At 47.5% G+C, this 18502-nt stretch overlaps 10 non-coding genes across 10 annotated transcripts; all 10 read right to left on the minus strand.

Annotated features, from left to right (window-relative positions):
* Positions 1–1305: 1305 nt before the first annotated feature.
* Positions 1306–1469, minus strand: LOC140563289 (U1 spliceosomal RNA). Its single transcript, XR_011980506.1, has one exon. It is a non-coding gene; the product is annotated as a U1 spliceosomal RNA (small nuclear RNA).
* Positions 1470–3132: 1663 nt separating this feature from the next.
* On the minus strand, positions 3133–3296 carry LOC140563096 (U1 spliceosomal RNA). Its single transcript, XR_011980331.1, has one exon. It is a non-coding gene; the product is annotated as a U1 spliceosomal RNA (small nuclear RNA).
* A 1659-nt stretch (positions 3297–4955) lies between these two features.
* On the minus strand, positions 4956–5119 carry LOC140563094 (U1 spliceosomal RNA). Its single transcript, XR_011980329.1, has one exon. It is a non-coding gene; the product is annotated as a U1 spliceosomal RNA (small nuclear RNA).
* Positions 5120–6772: 1653 nt separating this feature from the next.
* On the minus strand, positions 6773–6936 carry LOC140563290 (U1 spliceosomal RNA). Its single transcript, XR_011980507.1, has one exon. It is a non-coding gene; the product is annotated as a U1 spliceosomal RNA (small nuclear RNA).
* Positions 6937–8591: 1655 nt separating this feature from the next.
* Positions 8592–8755, minus strand: LOC140563068 (U1 spliceosomal RNA). The gene has a single exon (XR_011980304.1). It is a non-coding gene; the product is annotated as a U1 spliceosomal RNA (small nuclear RNA).
* A 1657-nt stretch (positions 8756–10412) lies between these two features.
* Positions 10413–10576, minus strand: LOC140563291 (U1 spliceosomal RNA). The gene has a single exon (XR_011980508.1). It is a non-coding gene; the product is annotated as a U1 spliceosomal RNA (small nuclear RNA).
* Positions 10577–12229: 1653 nt separating this feature from the next.
* On the minus strand, positions 12230–12393 carry LOC140563292 (U1 spliceosomal RNA). The gene has a single exon (XR_011980509.1). It is a non-coding gene; the product is annotated as a U1 spliceosomal RNA (small nuclear RNA).
* A 1655-nt stretch (positions 12394–14048) lies between these two features.
* On the minus strand, positions 14049–14212 carry LOC140563063 (U1 spliceosomal RNA). The gene has a single exon (XR_011980300.1). It is a non-coding gene; the product is annotated as a U1 spliceosomal RNA (small nuclear RNA).
* A 1657-nt stretch (positions 14213–15869) lies between these two features.
* LOC140563293 (U1 spliceosomal RNA) lies at positions 15870–16033 on the minus strand. Its single transcript, XR_011980510.1, has one exon. It is a non-coding gene; the product is annotated as a U1 spliceosomal RNA (small nuclear RNA).
* Positions 16034–17690: 1657 nt separating this feature from the next.
* Positions 17691–17854, minus strand: LOC140562946 (U1 spliceosomal RNA). Its single transcript, XR_011980187.1, has one exon. It is a non-coding gene; the product is annotated as a U1 spliceosomal RNA (small nuclear RNA).
* Between the last annotated feature and the right edge of the window lie 648 nt (positions 17855–18502).

Here is an 18502-nt window from a genome sequence, read left to right on the forward strand (position 1 = left end):
AGTTATCATTAGCTAATTCAACAAACATCCTCATGCCCTGCTTCAGGTGGGTCACAGTAGGGGTGGACAATAGGACAATATCTTATCCATATCATGATCAACTCAACTATTGCATCTTTCATTACAAACAGTGCGTACTTACAGTCCCGTGCAAAACTTTAGGCAACCCTGGTCAAACGGTCTGTTAGCAAACATTTTTAGCAAGAGACAGTGTAGGATTTTTGTTCTGCACAACATTAGAGTGGAAAGAGGAAAGGAGCACCACGCAACAAAGATGGGCTCCCCAAGAGATTTCAGCTCTCGGATAACTTTTCTCAAGATCTCAGGCCTTAATTAGTTTCTTGGGGCTGTGGCTTGTTCACAGTCTTCGTCAGGAAAGCCCAGCTGACGCAAATGTCAAAGCTTTCTAAAAAGGGATTTCTCAAAGCTTAGCACTGCCGGCCAGCAGCCAGAGGCTCCTCTAATCAGCTACCTAGCACTACGAAAAGTTCAACAACCGCCCACCTCAAAGCAGGAGAAGGCTATAGGAAAAGCGTTTTAAGGTAGCCGCTTCCTCAGCACGTAACGTTGTTGAGAAATGGCAGTCAAAAGGAAGGGCCGAGGCCAAAGGCCAACTTGAGGTCCCTCTTGGAGTAAAGATTTAGCAGGCTCTGGAGTGATGGTGGACTGTTCCACAGTCTAAACAATGAGCCTGATGCATTTTGGAAAGGGCTCCTGTGGGCCGACCAGTCTTGTATCTCCATTCTATGCGTTCCTGTGAAATGTCCCGCTGTCTTGTGTTGCTGCATGGGCTTGAAGAACGACGTCTCGTTTCAATGTCAACAAGTTACAGTGAAGAACGACAATAAAAGCACTTGACCTGACGTAATATTCAGCCTTATTGTGAGAAATGACATCCCAATGTGTCCCAATATTCTTGTCTGAGCAGATGGTGGATATGGCCAGTGCTTCCACAACACTCACTGCTCACATGTCCGTTGTAAGGACAGCATAATCAGGGCTGCTTGAATGGATTGAGTGTAGCGACTAAAAGAGGGTGTAGAAACGTTTTGTAGGAATTGATGTCTTTTTTGCTTCTTTCTAAAGCTTCAGATCTTTTCCCATTTTGGAAGGTGCCACGTGTGGATCCTGAAGTCAGTTCCGACTTGTCAAGCACGTACGAAGTAAAGACACGTGAAGAGAGCCGCTTGAAGCAGCTGGGTTATGACACCAGCTACCCCCCCCCGCAGGAGTCACAGCACGCAAAAGCAATTTGACGTCCCAAGGACTGTTTTGTAAGAGCAATCTATCGTTAGACGAGAAAATCAGGGGAGAGCGCGAACGCAGTCCCCCACTACCAGAAATTATGCAGTCGAGATTCCCACATTTGGGGAATTCGCAGGGGTCAGCACAACCGGAGTGCAATGGTTGAGCCTCACCCTGGGTGAACCACCTTCTTGATCATGGTATCTCCCCTGCCAGGTAAGTATGAGTTCTTCACACACTGGGGAGTGGGACCACCACTGGCTGTCCTCTTCACTGAGACGGTAAAGACTACATGCGTTACACCACCCAGACACTGAAATAAAACACTGCAACAAAGACCCTACATACACACACACACACACACACACACACACACAAACAAAGACATCACCAACAAATGCATTGGTGTGCTGCCTCACAAAACGCTTTACTTTGCCATGTTTCCGAAAACCACAACACTTCCCATGATGCACTGCTTCTGAGTGCGTACAATGCTGCTCACCAGAGGGGGCTGCTCCACCAATTCTCTCCCTCCTACAAGGCCCAGGACAGGGGCTCAGTCCTGAACAACTCCCACAAGCAACAGTTATCATTAGCTAATTCAACAAACATCCTCATGCCCTGCTTCAGGTGGGTCACAGTAGGGGTGGACAATAGGACAATATCTTATCCATATCATGATCAACTCAACTATTGCATCTTTCATTACAAACAGTGCGTACTTACAGTCCCGTGCAAAACTTTAGGCAACCCTGGTCAAACGGTCTGTTAGCAAACATTTTTAGCAAGAGACAGTGTAGGATTTTTGTTCTGCACAACATTAGAGTGGAAAGAGGAAAGGAGCACCATGCAACAAAGATGGGCTCCCCAAGAGATTTCAGCTCTCGGATAACTTTTCTCAAGATCTCAGGCCTTAATTAGTTTCTTGGGGCTGTGGCTTGTTCACAGTCTTCGTCAGGAAAGCCCAGCTGACGCAAATGTCAAAGCTTTCTAAAAAGGGATTTCTCAAAGCTTAGCACTGCCGGCCAGCAGCCAGAGGCTCCTCTAATCAGCTACCTAGCACTACGAAAAGTTCAACAACCGCCCACCTCAAAGCAGGAGAAGGCTATAGGAAAAGCGTTTTAAGGTAGCCGCTTCCTCAGCACGTAACGTTGTTGAGAAATGGCAGTCAAAAGGAAGGGCCGAGGCCAAAGGCCAACTTGAGGTCCCTCTTGGAGTAAAGATTTAGCAGGCTCTGGAGTGATGGTGGACTGTTCCACAGTCTAAACAATGAGCCTGATGCATTTTGGAAAGGGCTCCTGTGGGCCGACCAGTCTTGTATCTCCATTCTATGCGTTCCTGTGAAATGTCCCGCTGTCTTGTGTTGCTGCATGGGCTTGAAGAACGACGTCTCGTTTCAATGTCAACAAGTTACAGTGAAGAACGACAATAAAAGCACTTGACCTGACGTAATATTCAGCCTTATTGTGAGAAATGACATCCCAATGTGTCCCAATATTCTTGTCTGAGCAGATGGTGGATATGGCCAGTGCTTCCACAACACTCACTGCTCACATGTCCGTTGTAAGGACAGCGTAATCAGGGCTGCTTGAATGGATTGAGTGTAGCGACTAAAAGAGGGTGTAGAAACGTTTTGTAGGAATTGATGTCTTTTTTGCTTCTTTCTAAAGCTTCAGATCTTTTCCCATTTTGGAAGGTGCCACGTGTGGATCCTGAAGTCAGTTCCGACTTGTCAAGCACGTACGAAGTAAAGACACGTGAAGAGAGCCGCTTGAAGCAGCTGGGTTATGACACCAGCTACCCCCCCGCAGGAGTCACAGCACGCAAAAGCAATTTGACGTCCCAAGGACTGTTTTGTAAGAGCAATCTATCGTTAGACGAGAAAATCAGGGGAGAGCGCGAACGCAGTCCCCCACTACCAGAAATTATGCAGTCGAGATTCCCACATTTGGGGAATTCGCAGGGGTCAGCACAACCGGAGTGCAATAGTTGAGCCTCACCCTGGGTGAACCACCTTCTTGATCATGGTATCTCCCCTGCCAGGTAAGTATGAGTTCTTCACACACTGGGGAGTGGGACCACCACTGGCTGTCCTCTTCACTGAGACGGTAAAGACTACATGCGTTACACCACCCAGACACTGAAATAAAACACTGCAACAAAGACCCTACATACACACACACACACACACACACACACAAACAAAGACATCACCAACAAATGCATTGGTGTGCTGCCTCACAAAACGCTTTACTTTGCCATGTTTCCGAAAACCACAACACTTCCCATGATGCACTGCTTCTGAGTGCGTACAATGCTGCTCACCAGAGGGGGCTGCTCCACCAATTCTCTCCCTCCTACAAGGCCCAGGACAGGGGCTCAGTCCTGAACAACTCCCACAAGCAACAGTTATCATTAGCTAATTCAACAAACATCCTCATGCCCTGCTTCAGGTGGGTCACAGTAGGGGTGGACAATAGGACAATATCTTATCCATATCATGATCAACTCAACTATTGCATCTTTCATTACAAACAGTGCGTACTTACAGTCCCGTGCAAAACTTTAGGCAACCCTGGTCAAACGGTCTGTTAGCAAACATTTTTAGCAAGAGACAGTGTAGGATTTTTGTTCTGCACAACATTAGAGTGGAAAGAGGAAAGGAGCACCACGCAACAAAGATGGGCTCCCCAAGAGATTTCAGCTCTCGGATAACTTTTCTCAAGATCTCAGGCCTTAATTAGTTTCTTGGGGCTGTGGCTTGTTCACAGTCTTCGTCAGGAAAGCCCAGCTGACGCAAATGTCAAAGCTTTCTAAAAAGGGATTTCTCAAAGCTTAGCACTGCCGGCCAGCAGCCAGAGGCTCCTCTAATCAGCTACCTAGCACTACGAAAAGTTCAACAACCGCCCACCTCAAAGCAGGAGAAGGCTATAGGAAAAGCGTTTTAAGGTAGCCGCTTACTCAGCACGTAACGTTGTTGAGAAATGGCAGTCAAAAGGAAGGGCCGAGGCCAAAGGCCAACTTGAGGTCCCTCTTGGAGTAAAGATTTAGCAGGCTCTGGAGTGATGGTGGACTGTTCCACAGTCTAAACAATGAGCCTGATGCATTTTGGAAAGGGCTCCTGTGGGCCGACCAGTCTTGTATCTCCATTCTATGCGTTCCTGTGAAATGTCCCGCTGTCTTGTGTTGCTGCATGGGCTTGAAGAACGACGTCTCGTTTCAATGTCAACAAGTTACAGTGAAGAACGACAATAAAAGCACTTGACCTGACGTAATATTCAGCCTTATTGTGAGAAATGACATCCCAATGTGTCCCAATATTCTTGTCTGAGCAGATGGTGGATATGGCCAGTGCTTCCACAACACTCACTGCTCACATGTCCGTTGTAAGGACAGCGTAATCAGGGCTGCTTGAATGGATTGAGTGTAGCGACTAAAAGAGGGTGTAGAAACGTTTTGTAGGAATTGATGTCTTTTTTGCTTCTTTCTAAAGCTTCAGATCTTTTCCCATTTTGGAAGGTGCCACGTGTGGATCCTGAAGTCAGTTCCGACTTGTCAAGCACGTACGAAGTAAAGACACGTGAAGAGAGCCGCTTGAAGCAGCTAGGTTATGACACCAGCTACCCCCCCGCAGGAGTCACAGCACGCAAAAGCAATTTGACGTCCCAAGGACTGTTTTGTAAGAGCAATCTATCGTTAGACGAGAAAATCAGGGGAGAGCGCGAACGCAGTCCCCCACTACCAGAAATTATGCAGTCGAGATTCCCACATTTGGGGAATTCGCAGGGGTCAGCACAACCGGAGTGCAATGGTTGAGCCTTACCCTGGGTGAACCACCTTCTTGATCATGGTATCTCCCCTGCCAGGTAAGTATGAGTTCTTCACACACTGGGGAGTGGGACCACCACTGGCTGTCCTCTTCACTGAGACGGTAAAGACTACATGCGTTACACCACCCAGACACTGAAATAAAACACTGCAACAAAGACCCTACATACACACACACACACACACACAAACAAAGACATCACCAACAAATGCATTGGTGTGCTGCCTCACAAAACGCTTTACTTTGCCATGTTTCCGAAAACCACAACACTTCCCATGATGCACTGCTTCTGAGTGCGTACAATGCTGCTCACCAGAGGGGGCTGCTCCACCAATTCTCTCCTTCCTACAAGGCCCAGGACAGGGGCTCAGTCCTGAACAACTCCCACAAGCAACAGTTATCATTAGCTAATTCAACAAACATCCTCATGCCCTGCTTCAGGTGGGTCACAGTAGGGGTGGACAATAGGACAATATCTTATCCATATCATGATCAACTCAACTATTGCATCTTTCATTACAAACAGTGCGTACTTACAGTCCCGTGCAAAACTTTAGGCAACCCTGGTCAAACGGTCTGTTAGCAAACATTTTTAGCAAGAGACAGTGTAGGATTTTTGTTCTGCACAACATTAGAGTGGAAAGAGGAAAGGAGCACCACGCAACAAAGATGGGCTCCCCAAGAGATTTCAGCTCTCGGATAACTTTTCTCAAGATCTCAGGCCTTAATTAGTTTCTTGGGGCTGTGGCTTGTTCACAGTCTTCGTCAGGAAAGCCCAGCTGACGCAAATGTCAAAGCTTTCTAAAAAGGGATTTCTCAAAGCTTAGCACTGCCGGCCAGCAGCCAGAGGCTCCTCTAATCAGCTACCTAGCACTACGAAAAGTTCAACAACCGCCCACCTCAAAGCAGGAGAAGGCTATAGGAAAAGCGTTTTAAGGTAGCCGCTTCCTCAGCACGTAACGTTGTTGAGAAATGGCAGTCAAAAGGAAGGGCCGAGGCCAAAGGCCAACTTGAGGTCCCTCTTGGAGTAAAGATTTAGCAGGCTCTGGAGTGATGGTGGACTGTTCCACAGTCTAAACAATGAGCCTGATGCATTTTGGAAAGGGCTCCTGTGGGCCGACCAGTCTTGTATCTCCATTCTATGCGTTCCTGTGAAATGTCCCGCTGTCTTGTGTTGCTGCATGGGCTTGAAGAACGACGTCTCGTTTCAATGTCAACAAGTTACAGTGAAGAACGACAATAAAAGCACTTGACCTGACGTAATATTCAGCCTTATTGTGAGAAATGACATCCCAATGTGTCCCAATATTCTTGTCTGAGCAGATGGTGGATATGGCCAGTGCTTCCACAACACTCACTGCTCACATGTCCATTGTAAGGACAGCGTAATCAGGGCTGCTTGAATGGATTGAGTGTAGCGACTAAAAGAGGGTGTAGAAACGTTTTGTAGGAATTGATGTCTTTTTTGCTTCTTTCTAAAGCTTCAGATCTTTTCCCATTTTGGAAGGTGCCACGTGTGGATCCTGAAGTCAGTTCCGACTTGTCAAGCACGTACGAAGTAAAGACACGTGAAGAGAGCCGCTTGAAGCAGCTGGGTTATGACACCAGCTACCCCCCCGCAGGAGTCACAGCACGCAAAAGCAATTTGACGTCCCAAGGACTGTTTTGTAAGAGCAATCTATCGTTAGACGAGAAAATCAGGGGAGAGCGCGAACGCAGTCCCCCACTACCAGAAATTATGCAGTCGAGATTCCCACATTTGGGGAATTCGCAGGGGTCAGCACAACCGGAGTGCAATGGTTGAGCCTCACCCTGGGTGAACCACCTTCTTGATCATGGTATCTCCCCTGCCAGGTAAGTATGAGTTCTTCACACACTGGGGAGTGGGACCACCACTGGCTGTCCTCTTCACTGAGACGGTAAAGACTACATGCGTTACACCACCCAGACACTGAAATAAAACACTGCAACAAAGACCCTACATACACACACACACACACACACACAAACAAAGACATCACCAACAAATGCATTGGTGTGCTGCCTCACAAAACGCTTTACTTTGCCATGTTTCCGAAAACCACAACACTTCCCATGATGCACTGCTTCTGAGTGCGTACAATGCTGCTCACCAGAGGGGGCTGCTCCACCAATTCTCTCCCTCCTACAAGGCCCAGGACAGGGGCTCAGTCCTGAACAACTCCCACAAGCAACAGTTATCATTAGCTAATTCAACAAACATCCTCATGCCCTGCTTCAGGTGGGTCACAGTAGGGGTGGACAATAGGACAATATCTTATCCATATCATGATCAACTCAACTATTGCATCTTTCATTACAAACAGTGCGTACTTACAGTCCCGTGCAAAACTTTAGGCAACCCTGGTCAAACGGTCTGTTAGCAAACATTTTTAGCAAGAGACAGTGTAGGATTTTTGTTCTGCACAACATTAGAGTGGAAAGAGGAAAGGAGCACCACGCAACAAAGATGGGCTCCCCAAGAGATTTCAGCTCTCGGATAACTTTTCTCAAGATCTCAGGCCTTAATTAGTTTCTTGGGGCTGTGGCTTGTTCACAGTCTTCGTCAGGAAAGCCCAGCTGACGCAAATGTCAAAGCTTTCTAAAAAGGGATTTCTCAAAGCTTAGCACTGCCGGCCAGCAGCCAGAGGCTCCTCTAATCAGCTACCTAGCACTACGAAAAGTTCAACAACCGCCCACCTCAAAGCAGGAGAAGGCTATAGGAAAAGCGTTTTAAGGTAGCCGCTTCCTCAGCACGTAACGTTGTTGAGAAATGGCAGTCAAAAGGAAGGGCCGAGGCCAAAGGCCAACTTGAGGTCCCTCTTGGAGTAAAGATTTAGCAGGCTCTGGAGTGATGGTGGACTGTTCCACAGTCTAAACAATGAGCCTGATGCATTTTGGAAAGGGCTCCTGTGGGCCGACCAGTCTTGTATCTCCATTCTATGCGTTCCTGTGAAATGTCCCGCTGTCTTGTGTTGCTGCATGGGCTTGAAGAACGACGTCTCGTTTCAATGTCAACAAGTTACAGTGAAGAACGACAATAAAAGCACTTGACCTGACGTAATATTCAGCCTTATTGTGAGAAATGACATCCCAATGTGTCCCAATATTCTTGTCTGAGCAGATGGTGGATATGGCCAGTGCTTCCACAACACTCACTGCTCACATGTCCGTTGTAAGGACAGCGTAATCAGGGCTGCTTGAATGGATTGAGTGTAGCGACTAAAAGAGGGTGTAGAAACGTTTTGTAGGAATTGATGTCTTTTTTGCTTCTTTCTAAAGCTTCAGATCTTTTCCCATTTTGGAAGGTGCCACGTGTGGATCCTGAAGTCAGTTCCGACTTGTCAAGCACGTACGAAGTAAAGACACGTGAAGAGAGCCGCTTGAAGCAGCTGGGTTATGACACCAGCTACCCCCCCGCAGGAGTCACAGCACGCGAAAGCAATTTGACGTCCCAAGGACTGTTTTGTAAGAGCAATCTATCGTTAGACGAGAAAATCAGGGGAGAGCGCGAACGCAGTCCCCCACTACCAGAAATTATGCAGTCGAGATTCCCACATTTGGGGAATTCACAGGGGTCAGCACAACCGGAGTGCAATGGTTGAGCCTCACCCTGGGTGAACCACCTTCTTGATCATGGTATCTCCCCTGCCAGGTAAGTATGAGTTCTTCACACACTGGGGAGTGGGACCACCACTGGCTGTCCTCTTCACTGAGACGGTAAAGACTACATGCGTTACACCACCCAGACACTGAAATAAAACACTGCAACAAAGACCCTACATACACACACACACACACACACACACAAACAAAGACATCACCAACAAATGCATTGGTGTGCTGCCTCACAAAACGCTTTACTTTGCCATGTTTCCGAAAACCACAACACTTCCCATGATGCACTGCTTCTGAGTGCGTACAATGCTGCTCACCAGAGGGGGCTGCTCCACCAATTCTCTCCCTCCTACAAGGCCCAGGACAGGGGCTCAGTCCTGAACAACTCCCACAAGCAACAGTTATCATTAGCTAATTCAACAAACATCCTCATGCCCTGCTTCAGGTGGGTCACAGTAGGGGTGGACAATAGGACAATATCTTATCCATATCATGATCAACTCAACTATTGCATCTTTCATTACAAACAGTGCGTACTTACAGTCCCGTGCAAAACTTTAGGCAACCCTGGTCAAACGGTCTGTTAGCAAACATTTTTAGCAAGAGACAGTGTAGGATTTTTGTTCTGCACAACATTAGAGTGGAAAGAGGAAAGGAGCACCACGCAACAAAGATGGGCTCCCCAAGAGATTTCAGCTCTCGGATAACTTTTCTCAAGATCTCAGGCCTTAATTAGTTTCTTGGGGCTGTGGCTTGTTCACAGTCTTCGTCAGGAAAGCCCAGCTGACGCAAATGTCAAAGCTTTCTAAAAAGGGATTTCTCAAAGCTTAGCACTGCCGGCCAGCAGCCAGAGGCTCCTCTAATCAGCTACCTAGCACTACGAAAAGTTCAACAACCGCCCACCTCAAAGCAGGAGAAGGCTATAGGAAAAGCGTTTTAAGGTAGCCGCTTCCTCAGCACGTAACGTTGTTGAGAAATGGCAGTCAAAAGGAAGGGCCGAGGCCAAAGGCCAACTTGAGGTCCCTCTTGGAGTAAAGATTTAGCAGGCTCTGGAGTGATGGTGGACTGTTCCACAGTCTAAACAATGAGCCTGATGCATTTTGGAAAGGGCTCCTGTGGGCCGACCAGTCTTGTATCTCCATTCTATGCGTTCCTGTGAAATGTCCCGCTGTCTTGTGTTGCTGCATGGGCTTGAAGAACGACGTCTCGTTTCAATGTCAACAAGTTACAGTGAAGAACGACAATAAAAGCACTTGACCTGACGTAATATTCAGCCTTATTGTGAGAAATGACATCCCAATGTGTCCCAATATTCTTGTCTGAGCAGATGGTGGATATGGCCAGTGCTTCCACAACACTCACTGCTCACATGTCCGTTGTAAGGACAGCGTAATCAGGGCTGCTTGAATGGATTGAGTGTAGCGACTAAAAGAGGGTGTAGAAACGTTTTGTAGGAATTGATGTCTTTTTTGCTTCTTTCTAAAGCTTCAGATCTTTTCCCATTTTGGAAGGTGCCACGTGTGGATCCTGAAGTCAGTTCCGACTTGTCAAGCACGTACGAAGTAAAGACACGTGAAGAGAGCCGCTTGAAGCAGCTGGGTTATGACACCAGCTACCCCCCCGCAGGAGTCACAGCACGCAAAAGCAATTTGACGTCCCAAGGACTGTTTTGTAAGAGCAATCTATCGTTAGACGAGAAAATCAGGGGAGAGCGCGAACGCAGTCCCCCACTACCAGAAATTATGCAGTCGAGATTCCCACATTTGGGGAATTCGCAGGGGTCAGCACAACCGGAGTGCAATGGTTGAGCCTCACCCTGGGTGAACCACCTTCTTGATCATGGTATCTCCCCTGCCAGGTAAGTATGAGTTCTTCACACACTGGGGAGTGGGACCACCACTGGCTGTCCTCTTCACTGAGACGGTAAAGACTACATGCGTTACACCACCCAAACACTGAAATAAAACACTGCAACAAAGACCCTACATACACACACACACACACACACAAACAAAGACATCACCAACAAATGCATTGGTGTGCTGCCTCACAAAACGCTTTACTTTGCCATGTTTCCGAAAACCACAACACTTCCCATGATGCACTGCTTCTGAGTGCGTACAATGCTGCTCACCAGAGGGGGCTGCTCCACCAATTCTCTCCCTCCTACAAGGCCCAGGACAGGGGCTCAGTCCTGAACAACTCCCACAAGCAACAGTTATCATTAGCTAATTCAACAAACATCCTCATGCCCTGCTTCAGGTGGGTCACAGTAGGGGTGGACAATAGGACAATATCTTATCCATATCATGATCAACTCAACTATTGCATCTTTCATTACAAACAGTGCGTACTTACAGTCCCGTGCAAAACTTTAGGCAACCCTGGTCAAACGGTCTGTTAGCAAACATTTTTAGCAAGAGACAGTGTAGGATTTTTGTTCTGCACAACATTAGAGTGGAAAGAGGAAAGGAGCACCACGCAACAAAGATGGGCTCCCCAAGAGATTTCAGCTCTCGGATAACTTTTCTCAAGATCTCAGGCCTTAATTAGTTTCTTGGGGCTGTGGCTTGTTCACAGTCTTCGTCAGGAAAGCCCAGCTGACGCAAATGTCAAAGCTTTCTAAAAAGGGATTTCTCAAAGCTTAGCACTGCCGGCCAGCAGCCAGAGGCTCCTCTAATCAGCTACCTAGCACTACGAAAAGTTCAACAACCGCCCACCTCAAAGCAGGAGAAGGCTATAGGAAAAGCGTTTTAAGGTAGCCGCTTCCTCAGCACGTAACGTTGTTGAGAAATGGCAGTCAAAAGGAAGGGCAGAGGCCAAAGGCCAACTTGAGGTCCCTCTTGGAGTAAAGATTTAGCAGGCTCTGGAGTGATGGTGGACTGTTCCACAGTCTAAACAATGAGCCTGATGCATTTTGGAAAGGGCTCCTGTGGGCCGACCAGTCTTGTATCTCCATTCTATGCGTTCCTGTGAAATGTCCCGCTGTCTTGTGTTGCTGCATGGGCTTGAAGAACGACGTCTCGTTTCAATGTCAACAAGTTACAGTGAAGAACGACAATAAAAGCACTTGACCTGACGTAATATTCAGCCTTATTGTGAGAAATGACATCCCAATGTGTCCCAATATTCTTGTCTGAGCAGATGGTGGATATGGCCAGTGCTTCCACAACACTCACTGCTCACATGTCCGTTGTAAGGACAGCGTAATCAGGGCTGCTTGAATGGATTGAGTGTAGCGACTAAAAGAGGGTGTAGAAACGTTTTGTAGGAATTGATGTCTTTTTTGCTTCTTTCTAAAGCTTCAGATCTTTTCCCATTTTGGAAGGTGCCACGTGTGGATCCTGAAGTCAGTTCCGACTTGTCAAGCACGTACGAAGTAAAGACACGTGAAGAGAGCCGCTTGAAGCAGCTGGGTTATGACACCAGCTACCCCCCCGCAGGAGTCACAGCACGCAAAAGCAATTTGACGTCCCAAGGACTGTTTTGTAAGAGCAATCTATCGTTAGACGAGAAAATCAGGGGAGAGCGCGAACGCAGTCCCCCACTACCAGAAATTATGCAGTCGAGATTCCCACATTTGGGGAATTCGCAGGGGTCAGCACAACCGGAGTGCAATGGTTGAGCCTCACCCTGGGTGAACCACCTTCTTGATCATGGTATCTCCCCTGCCAGGTAAGTATGAGTTCTTCACACACTGGGGAGTGGGACCACCACTGGCTGTCCTCTTCACTGAGACGGTAAAGACTACATGCGTTACACCACCCAGACACTGAAATAAAACACTGCAACAAAGACCCTACATACACACACACACACACACACACAAACAAAGACATCACCAACAAATGCATTGGTGTGCTGCCTCACAAAACGCTTTACTTTGCCATGTTTCCGAAAACCACAACACTTCCCATGATGCACTGCTTCTGAGTGCGTACAATGCTGCTCACCAGAGGGGGCTGCTCCACCAATTCTCTCCCTCCTACAAGGCCCAGGACAGGGGCTCAGTCCTGAACAACTCCCACAAGCAACAGTTATCATTAGCTAATTCAACAAACATCCTCATGCCCTGCTTCAGGTGGGTCACAGTAGGGGTGGACAATAGGACAATATCTTATCCATATCATGATCAACTCAACTATTGCATCTTTCATTACAAACAGTGCGTACTTACAGTCCCGTGCAAAACTTTAGGCAACCCTGGTCAAACGGTCTGTTAGCAAACATTTTTAGCAAGAGACAGTGTAGGATTTTTGTTCTGCACAACATTAGAGTGGAAAGAGGAAAGGAGCACCACGCAACAAAGATGGGCTCCCCAAGAGATTTCAGCTCTCGGATAACTTTTCTCAAGATCTCAGGCCTTAATTAGTTTCTTGGGGCTGTGGCTTGTTCACAGTCTTCGTCAGGAAAGCCCAGCTGACGCAAATGTCAAAGCTTTCTAAAAAGGGATTTCTCAAAGCTTAGCACTGCCGGCCAGCAGCCAGAGGCTCCTCTAATCAGCTACCTAGCACTACGAAAAGTTCAACAACCGCCCACCTCAAAGCAGGAGAAGGCTATAGGAAAAGCGTTTTAAGGTAGCCGCTTCCTCAGCACGTAACGTTGTTGAGAAATGGCAGTCAAAAGGAAGGGCCGAGGCCAAAGGCCAACTTGAGGTCCCTCTTGGAGTAAAGATTTAGCAGGCTCTGGAGTGATGGTGGACTGTTCCACAGTCTAAACAATGAGCCTGATGCATTTTGGAAAGGGCTCCTGTGGGCCGACCAGTCTTGTATCTCCATTCTATGCGTTCCTGTGAAATGTCCCGCTGTCTTGTGTTGCTGCATGGGCTTGAAGAACGACGTCTCGTTTCAATGTCAACAAGTTACAGTGAAGAACGACAATAAAAGCACTTGACCTGACGTAATATTCAGCCTTATTGTGAGAAATGACATCCCAATGTGTCCCAATATTCTTGTCTGAGCAGATGGTGGATATGGCCAGTGCTTCCACAACACTCACTGCTCACATGTCCGTTGTAAGGACAGCGTAATCAGGGCTGCTTGAATGGATTGAGTGTAGCGACTAAAAGAGGGTGTAGAAACGTTTTGTAGGAATTGATGTCTTTTTTGCTTCTTTCTAAAGCTTCAGATCTTTTCCCATTTTGGAAGGTGCCACGTGTGGATCCTGAAGTCAGTTCCGACTTGTCAAGCACGTACGAAGTAAAGACACGTGAAGAGAGCCGCTTGAAGCAGCTGGGTTATGACACCAGCTACCCCCCCGCAGGAGTCACAGCACGCAAAAGCAATTTGACGTCCCAAGGACTGTTTTGTAAGAGCAATCTATCGTTAGACGAGAAAATCAGGGGAGAGCGCGAACGCAGTCCCCCACTACCAGAAATTATGCAGTCGAGATTCCCACATTTGGGGAATTCGCAGGGGTCAGCACAACCGGAGTGCAATGGTTGAGCCTCACCCTGGGTGAACCACCTTCTTGATCATGGTATCTCCCCTGCCAAGTAAGTATGAGTTCTTCACACACTGGGGAGTGGGACCACCACTGGCTGTCCTCTTCACTGAGACGGTAAAGACTACATGCGTTACACCACCCAGACACTGAAATAAAACACTGCAACAAAGACCCTACATACACACACACACACACACACACACAAACAAAGACATCACCAACAAATGCATTGGTGTGCTGCCTCACAAAACGCTTTACTTTGCCATGTTTCCGAAAACCACAACACTTCCCATGATGCACTGCTTCTGAGTGCGTACAATGCTGCTCACCAGAGGGGGCTGCTCCACCAATTCTCTCCCTCCTACAAGGCCCAGGACAGGGGCTCAGTCCTGAACAACTCCCACAAGCAACAGTTATCATTAGCTAATTCAACAAACATCCTCATGCCCTGCTTCAGGTGGGTCACAGTAGGGGTGGACAATAGGACAATATCTTATCCATATCATGATCAACTCAACTATTGCATCTTTCATTACAAACAGTGCGTACTTACAGTCCCGTGCAAAACTTTAGGCAACCCTGGTCAAACGGTCTGTTAGCAAACATTTTTAGCAAGAGACAGTGTAGGATTTTTGTTCTGCACAACATTAGAGTGGAAAGAGGAAAGGAGCACCACGCAACAAAGATGGGCTCCCCAAGAGATTTCAGCTCTCGGATAACTTTTCTCAAGATCTCAGGCCTTAATTAGTTTCTTGGGGCTGTGGCTTGTTCACAGTCTTCGTCAGGAAAGCCCAGCTGACGCAAATGTCAAAGCTTTCTAAAAAGGGATTTCTCAAAGCTTAGCACTGCCGGCCAGCAGCCAGAGGCTCCTCTAATCAGCTACCTAGCACTACGAAAAGTTCAACAACCGCCCACCTCAAAGCAGGAGAAGGCTATAGGAAAAGCGTTTTAAGGTAGCCGCTTCCTCAGCACGTAACGTTGTTGAGAAATGGCAGTCAAAAGGAAGGGCCGAGGCCAAAGGCCAACTTGAGGTCCCTCTTGGAGTAAAGATTTAGCAGGCTCTGGAGTGATGGTGGACTGTTCCACAGTCTAAACAATGAGCCTGATGCATTTTGGAAAGGGCTCCTGTGGGCCGACCAGTCTTGTATCTCCATTCTATGCGTTCCTGTGAAATGTCCCGCTGTCTTGTGTTGCTGCATGGGCTTGAAGAACGACGTCTCGTTTCAATGTCAACAAGTTACAGTGAAGAACGACAATAAAAGCACTTGACCTGACGTAATATTCAGCCTTATTGTGAGAAATGACATCCCAATGTGTCCCAATATTCTTGTCTGAGCAGATGGTGGATATGGCCAGTGCTTCCACAACACTCACTGCTCACATGTCCGTTGTAAGGACAGCGTAATCAGGGCTGCTTGAATGGATTGAGTGTAGCGACTAAAAGAGGGTGTAGAAACGTTTTGTAGGAATTGATGTCTTTTTTGCTTCTTTCTAAAGCTTCAGATCTTTTCCCATTTTGGAAGGTGCCACGTGTGGATCCTGAAGTCAGTTCCGACTTGTCAAGCACGTACGAAGTAAAGACACGTGAAGAGAGCCGCTTGAAGCAGCTGGGTTATGACACCAGCTACCCCCCCGCAGGAGTCACAGCACGCAAAAGCAATTTGACGTCCCAAGGACTGTTTTGTAAGAGCAATCTATCGTTAGACGAGAAAATCAGGGGAGAGCGCGAACGCAGTCCCCCACTACCAGAAATTATGCAGTCGAGATTCCCACATTTGGGGAATTCGCAGGGGTCAGCACAACCGGAGTGCAATGGTTGAGCCTCACCCTGGGTGAACCACCTTCTTGATCATGGTATCTCCCCTGCCAGGTAAGTATGAGTTCTTCACACACTGGGGAGTGGGACCACCACTGGCTGTCCTCTTCACTGAGACGGTAAAGACTACATGCGTTACACCACCCAGACACTGAAATAAAACACTGCAACAAAGACCCTACATACACACACACACACACACACACACAAACAAAGACATCACCAACAAATGCATTGGTGTGCTGCCTCACAAAACGCTTTACTTTGCCATGTTTCCGAAAACCACAACACTTCCCATGATGCACTGCTTCTGAGTGCGTACAATGCTGCTCACCAGAGGGGGCTGCTCCACCAATTCTCTCCCTCCTACAAGGCCCAGGACAGGGGCTCAGTCCTGAACAACTCCCACAAGCAACAGTTATCATTAGCTAATTCAACAAACATCCTCATGCCCTGCTTCAGGTGGGTCACAGTAGGGGTGGACAATAGGACAATATCTTATCCATATCATGATCAACTCAACTATTGCATCTTTCATTACAAACAGTGCGTACTTACAGTCCCGTGCAAAACTTTAGGCAACCCTGGTCAAACGGTCTGTTAGCAAACATTTTTAGCAAGAGACAGTGTAGGATTTTTGTTCTGCACAACATTAGAGTGGAAAGAGGAAAGGAGCACCACGCAACAAAGATGGGCTCCCCAAGAGATTTCAGCTCTCGGATAACTTTTCTCAAGATCTCAGGCCTTAATTAGTTTCTTGGGGCTGTGGCTTGTTCACAGTCTTCGTCAGGAAAGCCCAGCTGACGCAAATGTCAAAGCTTTCTAAAAAGGGATTTCTCAAAGCTTAGCACTGCCGGCCAGCAGCCAGAGGCTCCTCTAATCAGCTACCTAGCACTACGAAAAGTTCAACAACCGCCCACCTCAAAGCAGGAGAAGGCTATAGGAAAAGCGTTTTAAGGTAGCCGCTTCCTCAGCACGTAACGTTGTTGAGAAATGGCAGTCAAAAGGAAGGGCCGAGGCCAAAGGCCAACTTGAGGTCCCTCTTGGAGTAAAGATTTAGCAGGCTCTGGAGTGATGGTGGACTGTTCCACAGTCTAAACAATGAGCCTGATGCATTTTGGAAAGGGCTCCTGTGGGCCGACCAGTCTTGTATCTCCATTCTATGCGTTCCTGTGAAATGTCCCGCTGTCTTGTGTTGCTGCATGGGCTTGAAGAACGACGTCTCGTTTCAATGTCAACAAGTTACAGTGAAGAACGACAATAAAAGCACTTGACCTGACGTAATATTCAGCCTTATTGTGAGAAATGACATCCCAATGTGTCCCAATATTCTTGTCTGAGCAGATGGTGGATATGGCCAGTGCTTCCACAACACTCACTGCTCACATGTCCGTTGTAAGGACAGCGTAATCAGGGCTGCTTGAATGGATTGAGTGTAGCGACTAAAAGAGGGTGTAGAAACGTTTTGTAGGAATTGATGTCTTTTTTGCTTCTTTCTAAAGCTTCAGATCTTTTCCCATTTTGGAAGGTGCCACGTGTGGATCCTGAAGTCAGTTCCGACTTGTCAAGCACGTACGAAGTAAAGACACGTGAAGAGAGCCGCTTGAAGCAGCTGGATTATGACACCAGCTACCCCCCCGCAGGAGTCACAGCACGCAAAAGCAATTTGACGTCCCAAGGACTGTTTTGTAAGAGCAATCTATCGTTAGACGAGAAAATCAGGGGAGAGCGCGAACGCAGTCCCCCACTACCAGAAATTATGCAGTCGAGATTCCCACATTTGGGGAATTCGCAGGGGTCAGCACAACCGGAGTGCAATGGTTGAGCCTCACCCTGGGTGAACCACCTTCTTGATCATGGTATCTCCCCTGCCAGGTAAGTATGAGTTCTTCACACACTGGGGAGTGGGACCACCACTGGCTGTCCTCTTCACTGAGACGGTAAAGACTACATGCGTTACACCACCCAGACACTGAAATAAAACACTGCAACAAAGACCCTACATACACACACACACACACACACACAAACAAAGACATCACCAACAAATGCATTGGTGTGCTGCCTCACAAAACACTTTACTTTGCCATGTTTCCGAAAACCACAACACTTCCCATGATGCACTGCTTCTGAGTGCGTACAATGCTGCTCACCAGAGGGGGCTGCTCCACCAATTCTCTCCCTCCTACAAGGCCCAGGACAGGGGCTCAGTCCTGAACAACTCCCACAAGCAACAGTTATCATTAGCTAATTCAACAAACATCCTCATGCCCTGCTTCAGGTGGGTCACAGTAGGGGTGGACAATAGGACAATATCTTATCCATATCATGATCAACTCAACTATTGCATCTTTCATTACAAACAGTGCGTACTTACAGTCCCGTGCAAAACTTTAGGCAACCCTGGTCAAACGGTCTGTTAGCAAACATTTTTAGCAAGAGACAGTGTAGGATTTTTGTTCTGCACAACATTAGAGTGGAAAGAGGAAAGGAGCACCACGCAACAAAGATGGGCTCCCCAAGAGATTTCA

This window comes from Salminus brasiliensis, chromosome 9, assembly GCF_030463535.1.
Source record: "Salminus brasiliensis chromosome 9, fSalBra1.hap2, whole genome shotgun sequence".
Taxonomy (NCBI): Eukaryota; Metazoa; Chordata; class Actinopteri; order Characiformes; family Bryconidae; genus Salminus; species Salminus brasiliensis.